The sequence below is a fragment of the Protopterus annectens genome, chromosome 2.part2 (genome assembly GCF_019279795.1).
Source record: "Protopterus annectens isolate FY-2018-M chromosome 2.part2, PAN1.0, whole genome shotgun sequence".
NCBI classification, from domain to species: domain Eukaryota; kingdom Metazoa; phylum Chordata; order Ceratodontiformes; family Protopteridae; genus Protopterus; species Protopterus annectens.
Genome location: NC_056730.1, coordinates 929584766 through 929602262, shown reverse-complemented (window position 1 = coordinate 929602262; position 17497 = coordinate 929584766). Strand labels below are relative to the sequence as shown.

The 17497-nt window shown below is 44.2% G+C and overlaps 1 protein-coding gene across 8 annotated transcripts in view; it reads right to left on the bottom strand.

The window, feature by feature from the left end:
• The window catches only part of ATG10 (autophagy related 10), an 861182-nt gene that overhangs the window by 666887 nt on the left and 176798 nt on the right, over window positions 1–17497 (bottom strand). The gene's annotated exons all lie outside the window — the stretch shown is intronic.

Here is a 17497-nt window from a genome sequence, read left to right as displayed (position 1 = left end):
GTGAGTTCCTGCTTGTTTATACAAATCTTGTAAGGTGGATTGCAATCACAGTAGTGGGAAGGGAGTCCTGGAATGCCTGCAAGGTGAGGAGGAAAACCTCATTTCCAAAATGCTGATGTGCAGTTTGGCCTCTTACATCAACAGTTATGCTTGGACAATCTTCAAAAAATAATGCATAATGTTGCCAAACTCATAAAGCAGAAGCATCTGTGGTCACTGTCATGTTAGGAGCTGGGGTTCAAAAGGGTCTGCCCACAAACAAGTTGATTTGAAAGTCCAACAATGGAGATGGTCCTTGCATACTTCCAGATACCCTAATTGCTATATGAAGATGGTTTACAAATTGATCTCACTACACTTTTAGAGTCCTCTAAAGAAATCTCATTAAGTATCAGAGATGGAACATTGTCAAATTTGTGGATGCCATGAGTCCCAGGGTTCAGAGACAGAGAAACACAGGAACTGCATTGTTGTGCATTATCTGCATGACTGCAGCTTTGGTAAGCTGAATTTTGTCCATATGGAAGTAAAGTTGGCAGGTCAAGGTATTCACAGCCCAGCCAATGAAGGTTATCAACTGACTGCACACCAAATGGGAGATGGCAAGATTCAGTGTTACTCCTAGGGGTCAGAAAAACTCAAGTAACAAAAGTAATGAGGCAATCAGTCTTGTCCACTGAAGTGGCTACAAGGAACTCTTCATTCAGTTAAGGGAAGGCCCTTGAAACTTTAAGCCTTAGAAATGTTGTGATTGCAAACACGCACTTGGCAAACACCTTTGGGACAGTGGTAAGACCAGATGGCAGTTTCCTGAACTGGAAATGACTACCCCTTATTCAGATGCAAAGAAGCATCTTGGACTCTGTCAAATTTGATGGCAGGGATGTACTTTGTAGCTCCAGAGAGTACATACAGTCTCCTTTGAACAGATACGCATGGATGGAATGCACTGAGCCTATCTGAAAGGTCTTCTTAACAGCCTGTTTCTTTAGGCCACTCAAGTAGATGATGAGCCTGAGGCCTTCTGTCTTTTTGGTACCAAAAAAAAAGAACTTGAACAAAAGCCTTGCCCTTTTTTTGTCAGGCGGGACCTCTTAGATGGCTTTTTAATAACAGGATCAGAGCTGTTAGCTTTGCCACAGTTCTCTGATTGGATAGAATGCAGGGAAGGAAAATAAACTATAGTCTGGAGGGGCCAGAAAAAAATGGAATAGCCTCTATGACACTATGTCCCTTATCCACCTTTCTAGTTTGAAGGCCTCGGACACTGACATGTAGAGGGAAAGAGAGCTGCTATCTTCCTCCAAAGGAAAACAGACATGCAAAATCTCAGAGATTTGAGAACAGCTGTCCAGAAGGAGGGCAATGGGACCTCTGGTTGTTGTATGAAAACCCATCTCCTCTGGAAGAAAGAATAATTGTGTAAAATCTTACCATAACCATAGATGTCCTTCCTTCCATGTTGCAGTATTCTTACTGTGGGAGTTCCCACCTCAGGCGACCCAACGTCAACTCCTATACAAAAGCTTAAGCCTGGTTGTTGTAGGTGCGTGGGATGTCACACACGTAGGACCATAAACCAGGGACCTTAAATGTGATGTCTGCATGCACAGACCTCAGAACTTGAAGGCCAAACTGACCATCCTAACGAAAGTAATAAGTGATTGTCAGCCAGAAGTGTCAAGTGTCATATGCTGGCTAATTGCTCTTGGTGAAGGGTAGAGCTTCCTAGTAGCTAAGAGCTAGGTCCATAGTCTAAACTTAACTCGGGGGGTGGGGGTGGGGTGGGAGGGATGGGATGCTGCAACATGGAAGAGAAGGACATCTATGGCTATGGTAAGATTTTACACAACTATTCTATGTCCTTCTGTTCCTATGTTGCAGTATTCTTACTGTAGGAGTGTACCACAGCTAGTTAGAGGGAAGGGTGGAGGTAGAAGAAGTGGAAGATTCCAGAAACTCCCTGCAGGATTGCTCTAGCAAAGCCTGCCCTGGCTCTGAAGACTTGATCTAGCTTGTAGTGTCTGGTGAATGTGTGAATAGTGGACCAGGTGGCAGATTCAAATAATGGAAGCTGTGTCCAACCCTTTGAGGAAGGCTTTGGTAGTAGCCATGTCTCTGGTGGAATGAACTCTCATGCCATGGGGTAAATGTTCGCCATGGTGTGAGTAGCAGAAGGAAATGGATTTTCCAATCCAACCTGAAATAGTTTCCTTTGAAACTGCTTTGTTGGGTGCATTTCTATCCTGAAATGGCTGTCTAGGAGTTGGTTGAGAGGTAACAGGTCTGAAGTAGGTTTGCCTTCTGGTTCTTCTCCTGTGCCTGGTGGAGGAGGGCATACCAGAGGAAGGGGCTCTCCTGACAAATGAAGTCTTAGCAGGGTAGTTTCTGTAATATTTAGGAATAGGGGACACAAACAAATGCTTGATGTCCTGTAGCTCCTTGCTTTTCTCCTGCAGGTTTTTAAAAAGTTCTGCAGATTGTTTTCCAAACAAAAGGTTATGGTCTAATGGGGTGTCCATAATTTTAGTTTTGAAGTATTCAGGAAGAGGTTGTAGACGAAGCCAAGAATATCTGCAGAGGACAGAAGCAGAAGCTGCTGACCTAGTAGAAGCCTCTGCGGCATCATAACTGAACCTAATGAAATGTCTGAATACCTGTGAAGTCGGAGAGAGTTTAGATGTTATGTCCGATTTAGTAGGTTCATAGATTAGTACTAAGCTAACTGCCCTTGCGAGTCATTTTAAGCCTAGCCAATTATCCCTTGTGAGATTCAAGCCCTGCACCTTGTGTTTGTAAGGCAAACACCCAAACCATTAGGCCGCCCTAGGGCAGTCAGGTGTGGCAGCCAGGAGATTGGTTGCTTGTGAGACAAGGTCCAGGGCATATTTTACCATGCGTGTCTGGTAATTAATAGCACGGAAGGCCAGGGTGGAAGAGGTGTACACTTTTTCCACAATCCTGTCCATGCTTTTGCTGTCTTTATCAGTAGGCAAAAGAGATGCAGACGGAATAAGTCTGGATTGCTTGTCTGGGAGACAGCAATAACTGCAGGGTCTGCCAGAGGGGCGTTTAACTAAGACTTTTTGCTCATCAGGTACCTTATAAAATCTGTTTGGTCTTTTAGGTGCAGGTGGTTCAGAGTCAGGATTTTTGGATGCAGAGGTAAAAACATCCAGATAGGCAGGTAAGATGGCTGATGGGGAGGGTGACTCCACTTGAAGGAGTTCAAAATCTCTCTTCTGGGTGTCAGTTATCTGGGTAGTGTCCCATATAAAGTACTCTTTCAACTTATAGTTTCACCAACGGTAATGTCCTCTGGTGGGAATCCCCTTCAATGGATTCCTCATCTGGTGAATAGTATTCTAAAGGAGAGGCAATCTGGGATGCATAAGAAATTACTCTTCAGAAGAAGAGTAGTAAGGTTTTAGTCCCTCCTCTCCTTCTTGGGTAGTCTGCAAGGGGGGAGAAATAGCACAGGCAGGCCTAGGGCTGAGCACAGGTATAGTGAAGGGAGAAGAGCCTGTGGGCCCGATGGCCATAAAGGCCTGCATCAGTGAGTTAGTGAATGACTGCCAATCTGGAACTCCTTCAGTGGTAGGAGTCAAATGCTTAGTTTTTTTGTTTTCGCTTAGTAGCCATCGGTCTGGGAGAAGGCCTAGGCTCAGAGGCCTGAGTTTCAGGAACTGGTGTCTCCGAAGGTTGTCCGACTGATTCTGGTTCTCCCTTGACTTCGACGTCTGGGCTATCTCCGTGAACACACAGGCCATTACTTCTGAAGAGTCTTCCTCTGTAGGAGCTGTCAAATTAGTTGGTTCTGTCAGACGTCCCTCAACTCCTACATCGAAAGCTGGAGGGGGCATCCGATGGTGGAGAGGCAATGGAAGTAGGCCTGGAAACTTTGGCTTTTTTCTGCAGTAGTTCAGTCAGAACGACCAATCCAGGATCCATCCTAAGTGCAAGCTTTTTGAGGCACTGGTTCTCTAAATATAAGTTTAGTGCGGCCAGACAGCTGAGGAGGGTCTTCTGTACAAAAGACTGGCAAATGGAACAAGCAGTATGATTGTGTTCCTTCCCAAGACAAAAAATGCAACAGTTGTGTGTATATTTATGCAGTATCCGACTCCCGCAACAGCATTTGCCCTTCTTAGCTGACATTGTATTAAATACAGTTAACCAAGCTCAAGCAAATGAATGGAAAGGTTTCCCCAATGGAGTACTTAGCTTTTAGAAGTCTTAAATTGTAGGAGTGAAGCGAACGATGTGACGTCGTCTGCGGCTGAAAAGTTCTGAGGTCTGTGCGTGCAGACGTCACATTTAAGGTCCCTGGTTTATGGCCCTATATGTGACGTCCCACGCACCTACAGCAACCAGGTTAAGCTTTTGTATAGGAGCAGACATTGGGTCGCCTGAGGCGGGAAATCCCACTGTAAGAATACTGCAACATAGGAATACAAGGACATCAGCTTTTCAGAAATGTACTGTCTTCTCTGTTGTACCTTCTACAACTTTAAGTTTTTTTTTTTAGGCAAGAAAATCAGAACCGGTACCAGCTCAAATCCCTTCTATAAAGTAGGCACTGTAGAGCCTAAAACTTCCAACTATACTTTGGTGAAGTACTGTCCTCACTACCTTCTTCATAAAAAGAACAAGGTTCCATCAAATGGAGCATTCATAAGCTCAGCTTTACAGTTATCAGCAAATTCTATCCAGCAAAGTTAGGTATGGCACTGAGCAGTGAAGCTTGTGCCTGTTTTGACTTCTGATTCCAGTAACTCTTCCAGAGTATAGTCTCACACATCTATCAGTTCCCTTTAGAAATGTAATAAATACACCATGCAGTTTAATGCCTTCAAGGAGAAGGTAGGGGATGACAACACATATTTCCATAGTCCATTCAAGGCACTTGGGTCATTGTTTAGGGTATTAACAGCTTTGAACTACAACTGAGGAGCCTTCTGAAGTGCAGTTGAAACAACAATAGAGTTTACCACTGGGTTCTGTGAAAAGGCTGGCCAATCCTTGGGATGCCAAAGGATCTTACTGGATCATTTCAGTACATGCATCACCACATCCAGGCTGTTACATGCATTTTCTGCCACCAACTTAATGTCATCAGCTGGGAAAACCATCCAAGAGAATTATCTTGGTGCTGGAAGGGCTCAGCCAAGATGCTTCCTAACTCAGAAGGAATATCTTAGGGCCACTTCATTTTGGTCCTAATTAAGCCCTAATATTTAATTGACCATAGGATCATCAAGTAGTAATGGGGCAGAATCAGAATCTTGGTTGTCATTTAAGTCTGATGTGGAAGGCTCTTCACTAGAATGATGCATTTTTTCTTGCATGCCTTCCCTCCTTGTCTTTGTGGAGATTATAAGGAATAAAAAGAGACTGGCGTAACTAGGATATCTCATCTGGATCCTGTAGATTTTCTGTCCCAAGTTATAGTGAGACATGGTCTGAACTGCTGCAAGGTGGGAGCTCATGCAGGACAGTTTGTGCTGTGGCCAATGAGACTATCTATGGCCCCAAACTCAAGGTGGAAACCAAACAGCCTAAGGAAACAATTTTGACCGATGGTGACTGTGAGCATGAGGCCAACAATGTCAGACTCATCATGAAAATTACAGGGACTCTGCTGACCAGAGACTGAGAAGGCCAACAGTGCCTTGGAAGAAGTTGGATGCCCTCAACTTCAAGCACTCGAGGGCCAGCTTTGAAGATCAGATGTTAAACCCTGGAACAAAAGGAGCTAAAGTCAACTCAGACATTAACCCCCAATGTTGATTCAGAGACCAACCCAGAGGTAACAAAGGTCAAAGTCATCAATTGATGGCAATGTCGAAACTGGGGCAAGCGAGTCTGAGGTTATAAACCCCATGGGTGACACTGATTAACACCAGCACTGAAGGGTCACCAATGGTTGAGATGGAAATGGGGCCTGAAATGAGTCCACTGAGGAAGGATCTGGAGCATAGTCTGAAAAGTTCTGCAATGAAGGTACTCTTGAGCCCCTAACATTAGCAAGAGAAAACACTGGAGTCAATAGAGTCAATATCTGCAGCATCATGAATAATGCCTCCCACATCCTTTTATAGTCCAGATGGTCAGAGAGAAACCTTTAGGAATTAACAGATGCCATGGAAGAGTGCATGGGGGATCCAGAGTTTTGGTTCATAGTTAACCAAAGAGAAGCTTTCTGATCAATGAGTGTGGGGGTGGGGAGTACTTTTCATGGGAGCAATACATTGGGAAAGTTTTAAAGACATAGGTACAGAAGAAGCAAACACAACATCCTCTGAAACCTTCATAGTGGCATCAACTATCTTAGGTTTCTTGGTCACTGATGCAAGATCTTTTTCAACAGGCAGCTTTCCCTTAAAATGTTCAGAATAATGTTTTGAAGTGAAAAATGAAGCCCTAGAATCAGCTGAGAGTGTTGCTCTATCTCCAGTTCTTCATAAATCGAGCCCTCCAAGATATTTTAGACATGTTTGTGTTTATCCTGGGGGTGGAATCTTTGCACTAAACTTCATTTTTTTTAACATGACTTGGCTTCTTAGCAACTGCATTAAAAAACAGTGGTTAACAGCTTACAGTATAGCTATAATACAAAACTCAACAGCTACACCAATGAGGGATGGGAAAGGGAAACATGTCTGTGAAAAACTTTCCGAACGCCAGGAAAAAAATCTATAAATATTAAGAAAAAGAATGAACGGACCTTTTCTGTTAGACAAACCTGCAGTACAAACTAATGGTATTAAACCCAAAAACACCTCTGAGAACACAGGAAAATAAACAGTAGCCACGGGTTAGTTTGTAAGCAACCAATTTCAAGAAAAGATATGAAGAGTAATAACTGTGGAGGACTGTGGGCAATAGGGAGGGGTTAAGGTAGCCTGGGAAGATTTTTTTGAGTGCTAACTGAAGCAGCTGAGGTCCAACATGTGAATGGAACCATTTATCCCACTGCAGTGATCTAGAGATGCGAGTAAACTCCCTGCTCCCTTATGAATATGGGACAACCTCTATGATCCATTTCAACAGTTTATTTATTCATTTATTTTAGTTACTTAAACACTCAGCCCAGGTGCACTGTCTAGTTAAGTGACTTGCTCAGAGTCACACTGTTAGGCAAATTCAAGCTGAAGGAATAAAACCCTGGACCTCAAGAAGCAGCTTCTTAACTGCTCATTGCCACACTGCAGTGAAGTCTTTGCCTCTTCTAAGAGTCTTGCTGAAATAGCTTCTTCCTTTAGTAGAGCTCTTTCTGGGGAAGAATCTAAAGCTATAAGATGGTCAAGTGTGACTACATTGAGAATCCACTGATCCATGGTGATGTCTCTCCCAGCAATGGGAAACTCTAAGAAACATACTCAAATGCAGCACAGACCACAGTCAAGACTGTTGCATTTTGGCAGTTTGGGTCATTATCTTTGCACAGCCACTAAGGCTTAAACATAAACCCAACATATTAGTCATAAGAGACTCCATTGAGAGACACATAGATGTGCCCTTCACCAGGCTGGATAGGGAGAAAGTCACGGTTAGTTGTTTGTCGGGTGCCAGACGTCATATCACCAATGCACTCAAGTCTCTCAACAGGTACTGTTATGACTCTGTCATAGTCCATGTTGGAGTGAATGACTTGAGATGTACCTCCCTGGACTATACGAAGAGAGACATGATCGAGCTCACTTAGTATGCGTCCCAGGCATGTATGTTCCTAGCCTTAAGCAGCATTCTACTGTCACCCAGAATGATGCCTCAATACAAACAGAAAATGATTGACTTTAATAATTGGCTTAGTTTCTGGTGTCATTCCAAGGGGATCCAGTACCTGACAGCTAGGGATGACATGAATGACAAGCCTTGATGCTTTGCCAGAGATGGCCAGCATCTGTCGCCCTTGGGCTTCAGGATCCTGGCAAAGGCTCTTGCCTCTCCCACAGTGCCTTTTTTAGGCAATGCCATGAGGTCAAAACTACCAACATGAACATTTCATCAAAACGTAAATTAAAGGTCATGCTGCTAAATGCTAGGAGTCTAAACATGAAACTGTACTCATTGCAAGCATTTTTAACCCTGGAAGAAGCTGACATTTGTGCAGTCACAGAAACCTCGTTCAAAGCTAGAGAGAGCACCCAAGCCATACCAGGTTACTCATCCTATCATTCATTCAGATCCCGAACTGTGGGCAGCAAAACAAAAGGAGGTGGAATTATAATATATACATAAAACATACACACCTCTAGGCTGGTCAGACAGTATGATTCACAGGAAATACTCCAGGTGCAGTTAACAAATGACAAGACCCCTATGCAAATCATAGCTAGCTACAGGCCTCCAATTCTGACTCAAGATGCCCACTCCACCTATCTGGACTCCTTCGAATCCATCAAGATTCAACCCTTTACCCTGATCTTAGGCAACTAACTATCCAACCATAGACTGGAAGAAATACTCATGCCAAAATGTAAAATGCCCAGAGATTTCTTGATTTCTTGGTATTAACCAACATGAGTTACCACTGCAGCATCCCTACAGTGTCACCATCCTTGGTGAGATCTGACCACAAAGCAGTCACTTTAGAAGTCACCATCTCCTGACCCCAGCTACAGTCAAACAAAAAAAACTTCTCAAAAGCTGATTACAACCTACTCAGGAAAGGTACAAACAGCTTCATTGCTCCCTTCCCCCTCCACAGGAACTGACACATATGTCCAAACCTACACCACACTGCATGAAATAAGGGATACCAGACAGGACAAAATCATCCTCTTCAAGGAAGAGTAAACCTGTCTGGTGGACATCTAGAATAAATAAACTCTATAATAAAAGGAAAACCTTGGTGTCCAAGACCAAGATGGAGCAGATCAAGCAAATAAGAGCACTAGTGAAACCCTCCAAAGCAAACTTCGAGTCCAAACTGGTCATATCTACTACAGACAATCATAAGACTTTCTTCATATATGTCCGCAATCTCAAGTGAAGCACCCAGATCTGCTCAGAACTGGTGGTCAAGGACACCACATACACAAACCCTGCAGATATAGCCAACCTGCTGGTAGACAGGTTTAGTGAAAACTTCACTCCTCTGTCCCCCCATCAGTAAAACAGGACATCCCCAGTACCTGTCCCCCTCCCCATATCTCTAGGGAACAAGTCATCACTGCCCTATCAAAAGCAAATATACAGCCTTCATGGGACCGGATAACATCCCAGACTGCATCCTACACGAATTCAGGCAGGAACGTGCAACACCATTAAGCACCCTATTCAACCAAAGCCTGAGTACCGGCTTCATCCCAAGCGAGTGGAGGACAGCTACTGTCATCCCTTGGCACACAGGTGGAGCATCCACCGATCCAGGAAATTATAGACCCATCAGCCTAATGAGCCTGATCTGCAAGGCCATGGAGCAGATTATCATGGACCTCATTAACAAGGACATTGGCAACTTACATAAACTTGATCCCACAAAGGGGAGGTTATGTCTGTTAAATCTGGTCAATTTCTTTGAGATAGTCACCAAGGCCATAGACTAGGCGAAGACTGTGCACACTGCGTTCCTTGATCTGCCAAGGCCTTCAATACTATTCCCCTCTCAGGTATGATAGATAAACTCTATCAACTAGGCATCGATCCATATGTTACCAGATGAGTAGTAAACTGGCTCACTGATAGAACCCACCTAGTCAAAACAGGGGAAGCCACCTCAAGTAGTAAACCCGTAACAAGTGGTGTACCCCAGGGATTGGTCTTGGGGCCTCTGCTGTTTGGGATATATGTCTCAGAGGTGCAGGCCAAATCTAGTGGGCTATGGCTGACCAAGTTCGCAGAAGACTGCAAGCTGGGTGCTGTCATCAATTCCCCTAGTGATGTGGCCATCCTCCAAGAGGGTCTCACCCAAACAAATGACTGGTGCCAGAAACATGGCCTCAAACTGAATGCCAAAAAATGCATCATCATCTCTTTTGGGGAGAATGACGTCCCCACAGATTATCACACTGATAATAAGGCATTAAGCATGCAATCAGTCATTAGGGACTTGGGCAACCAGGTTGATAGCAAACTGACTTTTGACCACCATACTGCCTACATTGTACAGAAAACTTTCTACATGGCCCACCTGATTACTAAGGGTATCTCATCCAGGGACAAGGTGGTCATAACATCCCTGTAATCTTCCCTTATAAGACCCATTGAGTACAATGCCCCTTTCGGCATGTACCTCACAAAGCACATGCAGCAGCTAGAGAGAACACAGAGGTTCCTCACCCAGAGAATCCAGGGCCTCAAACAACTAACCTATACAGTCAGGCTAAAAGCCTTGTTCCTCTACTCAATCTCCTATAGACTCCTCAGAGATGACCTCTGTCTGGCATACAAAGCAATCTCAGACCCCACCCTGATGGGACTGCTGCATATCCGCAAGTCAAACTCCACTCGAGTAACCCGCACGGACAACCTCAACCTGGTCTGTGACATCAATAGAACTTGCTGGCAGGACAGATTTGTGTCTCAGGGACTCCCCCTTTTGTGGAATAGACGCCATCTCCACATAAAGCAGAGTACCTCATTAAACCTTTTTAAGCGCAACCTGGACAACTGGATGGGAAACAATATACACCACTGGGATTCCACCTGCATCTCTGCTTGACAGTAGCATAGACAGCCGACTTGTTGGAACATGGGCTAAATTCTTGGCTAGGCTTGTAAGGGTCTCTGGGCCAATAGCCTAGTAACTTCCTATGATCATATGAGAATCAGCAAGCACTGCTGAGGAGGCAAAACCAAGGGATATTAGAATGTCTTGACAGAGCACAGTGAACGCTGTTTCTTAAAGGACCAGCTTAACCAGGGCTACTCCCTGATGAAGGACATTCTCTGGCATGCCATCTTACACAGGCATATGCATGAGCCTCCAGCCTGATGACAGAGTAAGCACAATCAAAATTACAGTGAGTCACTCAGTAGCCATTATGGAATCTGCAAAGTTTTAATTAAATTCTTCTTCACAGCCACTCTACAGAAGTAAGAAAACTTTCCAAGGCCTGATTCACTAAAAGTCAAGAACTTGGACAGATGATATGAGCAGTGGAGGGTCCTAGCTCCTAAATCCCAATAGGAGTATATGTTCCATGCCACAATGCCTAGAGCTTTACAGTCTGACTGGCACCAGGAGGCCAAAATGGTGTATTCTCTGGACATTATGCTGGACCAATGGACCACAAAGCTGCCGGTCATGAAGCTTTCTTCACTCTAGAGAATGCTGACATCTGTGCGGTCACTGAGATATGATTTAAAGCTGTGGAGAGCACACCAACTGTGCAAGGTTATAATGCCTTCCACACCTTTAGACCAGCTACTACACAGACAGGGACTAAAGGTGGAGGTGATTCAATTTGCATAAAAAATAAATATACCACAAGGATGGTTAAACAGGACAATGCACTTGAGCTGATCCATGTTCAAATCACCATAGGCAAAATCCAATACCACTTCCTTGCAAGCTATAGGTCCCCCCTCTATGACCCAGGAAACCCATATCATGTATTTAAACTTACTGGAAACACTCACCAGCCAACCCAATACCATATTCATGGGTGACTTTAATTATCCCACTATTAACTGGGAATCCTATACAACAACAAATGTACAGGCACAGAGATTCCTGGATTTTGTAAACACAAACTCTCTGGACCAGATAGTCAGTACACCAACCAGGGATGCAACCATAATGGATCTGGTCCTCAATAATATGGGAGTGTGCTGCACACCCTTTACTGTAATGTCTTCTCTGGTAAGGTCAGATCACAAAATGGTCTTCTTTGAAGTAAAAATAAAACCTGGACCCCCAGCTAAACCTGGAATATTTAAGAACTACTCTAAGGCTAACTTCCTGCTATTAAGTGATAACCTGGCGAAGTTTCAAGCTGCCATAAACTCCGAGAACACTGCGGCCTCTGCGAAACCCTGTACAAGCATGTTAATAGCTGCACAGAGGCAGCTGTATTCACCATGAAGAAGTACAGAACTAACTCAAATAAAACAAGCCATGCTGGTGGAATCAGTACATCAATAGGCTGTATAACAGAAGGAAGAAAATCATGGCAAAAATTAGGAGGTGCAGCACTCAAAAGGATAAAAGCACTCTCATCAAACTAAATGAACTCAGAGGACAAAGTCTACCAAAGCCAGATTTTAGGTAAATTTGGACTCCCAGGACAAGGACAACCACAAGACATTATTTACCTATGTCTGCAACTTCAAAGGCAATACACAACTGTGTGCAGAGCTCATTGTAAATGGAGCTACCTATACTGAGCCAGAAGATACAGCAAACCTACTGGCCAATAAATTCAGCTCCAACTTTACCCTTCTCTCTCCCTCAACCTTCCCTCAGGAAGTACCATCAAATATTGACTCCTCCTGCTATCACTAGAGAACAGGTCCTTAATGCTCTCTCTCTAAGACCAAGAACACTGCATCAATGGGCCCAGACAATATCCAAGGATGCCTTCTAAATAGCATGAAACATGACCTATCGGGCCCTATGGAATAGCTACTTAACTGTAGCCTCCAAAGGCTTTATGGCTCATGAATGGTGAACAGCAACAGTCATCCCTCTGCACAAAGGTGGGCCATCTAGACCCTGGAAATTACAGACCCCATAAGTCTCACTATTCTTATATGTAAAGCCATGGAAAGAATTATTATAGAAATGATCAACAGTGACATAGTAAACTTCCAGACACTGGACCCAACCCAGTTTGTTTTCATCAAGGACAGGTCATGCCTACTCAACCTAGTGGACTTCTTTGAGAAGGTCACCAAAGCAATAGATGAGAGCGAAATGGTTCACACTGCCTACCTTGACCTGGCCAAGGCATTTGACACAACACCCCACTCGGGTATTGTTGGCAAATTCAAGAGGTTAGGTACATCACCGTATGTCACCCAGTAAATAGCCAACTGGCTCACAGACAGGACCCATGAACTTAGAACAGGGGAGTCCACCTCTACAAAGAAACCAGTCACAAGTGGAGCCTCTCAGAGATCAGTCCTTGGACTGCTCCTTTTTGGCATTTACCTGTCTGAAGTCAAGGCCAATGTCAGTGGTCTCTGGCTGACTAAATCTGCAGATGATTGCAAATTAGGAGCTGTCATTGAATCCCACACTGAAATAAATGTTCTCCAGGAAGGGCTGACACAGATAAACAACTGGTGTCAGAGCCATGGACTAAAGCTAAATGCCAAGAAATGCATAACAGCATCCTTCGGGAAGTCATCCACTAGTGGAAACTATCATACTGACAATACATCTCTTAGAGTTGACCCAGTAGTTACACATGGACAGTAATCTAGCCTTTGATCATCATGTGTCTATAGTAGTGAGGAAATTATTCTAGGCTGCACATCTTATAAACAAAAGTATGGCATCCAAGTCCAAGGACGTCATTGTTCCAACGTATTTGTCATTCATCACTCCTATCACGGAGTACAACTCCCCTTTTAGTACATACCTAACCAGGCATATTCAACAATTGGAAAGTCCACAGAAGTTCCTCACTAAAAGAATACAGGGCACAAGTAAAATGTCCTATGCAAAGAGCCCTATCCCTGTATTTGGTCTCTTACAGGCTTTTGAGGGGAGACCTATGCCTGCTATACAGGGCATTGTCAGACGCAACTCTGATGGACCTCCTGCATATCCACAAAACAAACACCACCAGAATTACCCATTCTACAGGCCTAAACCTTTCCTGTGATATAAACTGGATCTGCTGGAGAGACAGGTAATTATTCAAGAGACTAGCCTGTCTCTGCAACAGACTTCCCATCCATATGAAGCAGAGTTCCTCCTCAACCCAATTCAAGTGCAACTTGGACAATTGGATGGGGACCAGGAAATTCACCCCTGGTTTGTCACCTATGTCTCTAATGGACAAAGACAACTGGTAAATGGTTCGTCTCCCAGGCCGCTTGCTTGTAAATGTTTTATCTCCCAAGCCCTTGCTTATACTTATCAAGGGTATCAAAACTTGTCAGGCTTGTTGGCTGTTGGTGAAGCACCCACCAAGAGGAAAAAACGCTGAGAGAAGAAAGGAGCCACTTTTGAGATTTTAAGTATTTTTCCTCTGTTTATTTGCTAAGTTTTTCTGCATAGCCGCCTATTTTGAGCATTTTCTGGGTTGTTAAACTTGATTTCTGCATTAGTAACTGTATTTAGAGCACAACCTAGAGCTGTTTACTGAATTTCCTGTTTGCACTTATTTTTAAAATCGTTTTTTTCTCAAAACTTGCATTTTATCTGTCTTTGGCCTAGCACTCTTGTGTGGGGTCATTTACTGCACTGTTATAACTTGTTGATACTTGTGAACCTCTGCTATCTCTGAAAAACAAAAATCTTGCTTTTTTCCCACTTTTCTGAGATTTAAAAAAGTTCAGTTACAGGCTTGCTGTTCTTGAACTGTTTCTAAGTTTCTGTGAGGCCATTTTTTGCTTGGGCTAAAGGGAAGTCTCTCTGTTGATCAGTGACAGTGAAAAACATTGAGCAGCTTGCCTGCCCCTGTGGGAATGGTTACTGACTTGAAACTGTAGTTTTATTGGCCATTTTGGGTCAATTCCAAAACTCCTTCATCTTCCTCTCTTAAAACCCTCTTTTGCGCGTTTTTGTGCATAGCGCAACAGCGGGCAGCGCCGCCTAATTGGGTTTAAACTATTCCTGGCTCCACAGGGTCTGCTCTTCACTTTTTCCCTTGGAACTGCTCTATCTCTCAATTTAAACACCATATTCTCATTCTAAGGCCCTTCACAGGTCCAATTAAGTAATCCTACAAGTTAGCACTATTAAACCATAAGCACTACTTACTCTTATACTCTCTACGATTACCCTGTCCTCTATTGGTCCGTCTTAAATTCAGTTTCCCTATATTACTCTAGCATGTCCAAAGGTCAGTCAATGGTTTCCTCTCCAGTCCAGCTGGTGAATCTGGGAATTTTGAGGCAATGTTACAACTGTCTCATGTACACGGACAACCCTCTCCTCCTCCAAACAGGTTCAAATATATGTGAGAGATGCAACTATTTAGCCAAACTGGAGGCTGAGCTCTCTCATCTCAAAACTGGTGTAACCAGTTAGGAGGAGGAGGTAACCTCACACAACACAATTCCACTATCAAATAGTCCCACCACATTAGCGAACCAAACACATAAATACACAAAAACATACTCGGAGGCTCTAAATAAAAATCTACCTAAGCAACAGAGACCTCCAAAGCAGACATCCAAGCAAACGCTACCTCAAAACAAAACACACACACAACACATAACCCACAAAGTCAGTGTGCCAAGCAGCCACAGCCCTTAAGGCTGAATAACACACCTGATACTCTTGTAATAGGTGACTCTATTGTCAGACACACTGACGTCCCGCTCACCAGGCTGAATAAAGAGAAGGTCACGGTGAGCTGCCTGTCGGGTGCTAGGATCCGCCACATAACGCAAGCACTCCGGTCACTCCAAAGCAAATACAAATATGACTCAGTCATTGTACATGCTGGTGTGAATGGCCTGAGACATACCTCCCTGGACTACATGAAAAGAGACATAGAGGAGCTCTCTGATCATGTAGCCCAGGCTGGTATGACCCTGACCTTGAGCAGCATCTTACCCTCACCTAGAATGATGCCACAGTACAAAGACAAAATGATCGATTTTAACAATTGGCTAAAATTTTGGTGTCATTCAAAGGGGATCCAGTGTCTGTCAGCCTGGGATGACATGCTCGACAAGTCACATTGCTTCGCTAGGGATGGCTTGCACCTGTCACCACTGGGCTTTCGGATATTGGCAAAGGCTCTTGCCACCCCATAGTGCCTTTTTAGGCAAGGCTCAAAAGTCAAACCCACCCCATAGACAGCACAAGGAACAAGAAACTAAGGGTAATGCTGCTAAGCCAGAAGTCTTAACCTCAAGATGCACGCACTCAAGCTCTCCTCAGTATGGAGAACATCGATATCTGTGCAGTGACAGAAACCTGGTTCAAGGCTCCAGAGAGCACCCCAGCACTACCAGGTTATACCTCATATCATGCTTTTCGGCCCCAAAACCCGGACTGAACCACAAAAGGAGGGGGAGTTTCCATATTTATCAAGGATATCCACACCTCCAGGTTAGTGGCATTGCACGAAGTATCGGAGACCATCCATGTGCAACTAACAGTGGGCAAGACTGCTTTTCAGTTTATAGCATCCTACAGACCACCCTCTCAAAGTCAGGAATCCCACTCGGCTTTCCTGAAAACACTGGAGAACATGAAGATCTCTCCGAGCACCATTATATTGGGCGACTTCAACTACCCAAACATTGACTGGGAGCACTACTCAAGCCCCAGCACCTTAGCCCAAAGGTTCCTGGAAATTATAAACGCAAATGCTATGGAACAACTAGTCACCACTCCCACAAGAGGGGACAACATACTAGACCTGATCATTACCAACATGGGGACTCTATGCTCCACACCAGAAGTATATCCGTCATTGGTAAGATCAGACCATAAATTAATTTCACTGGATGTCCACATCCCGACCCCACCCCCAGCCCAGAAAACCACAGTGAAAAACTTCTCAAAAGCGAACTTCTCACTTCTCAAAACCGAAGTGGAATCCTTCAAGGCTCCAGGGCCAGTGGAAACTACAGCCCAAACTGCAGAATCCTATATAAACGCATTCTACGGACATCTCCAGGAATGCATGGATCATGCTATCCCAAACAAAACCAAGACCCAATCATCCAAAGGCAGGCATCCTGTCAGGTGGACCCCTGCCATAAATAAACTGTACAACAGAAGGAGGAAGCTACTACATGATAGAGCAAAATCCCTAATAGGGAAGGCATCTCTGATCAGTACTAGCAAAAAATTACGATCCCTTATAAAATCCTCCAAGGCCAGCTTCGAGAGAAAAATTGCACAGGACACCAAAGACAATCATAAGGCTTTTTTCAGTTATGTTGGAAACCTGGGATGCAACTCCCAGACTTGTTCCGAGTTGATTCTAAACGACAAAAAATACACTGAACCCACAGACATCGCCAATATCCTGGCAGACAGGTTCAGTGCAAACCAAAAGAGCAAGTATCTATCCCGGCAGAGGGCTGCCTCCCAAACATCTCTGATGCTCAGGTGAAGGCTGCCCTCTCCAAAGCAAAAAACACTGCTTCCATGGGACCAGATGGCATCCCAGGTTGCGTCCTACATGAACTCCAAGAGGAACTAATCCCTGAAATAAAACAGCTATATAATCTCAGCCTCATTACAGGATATGTGCCCACAGAATGGCGTACAGCAACAGTGGTCCCACTCCACAAAGGTGGAGCCTCTACAGACCCTGGAAACTATCGCCCCATAAGCCTGACTAGCTTAGTCTGCAAGGCTATGGAGAGGATCATCATGGAGCTCATAAACAAAGACATTGGGGACCTA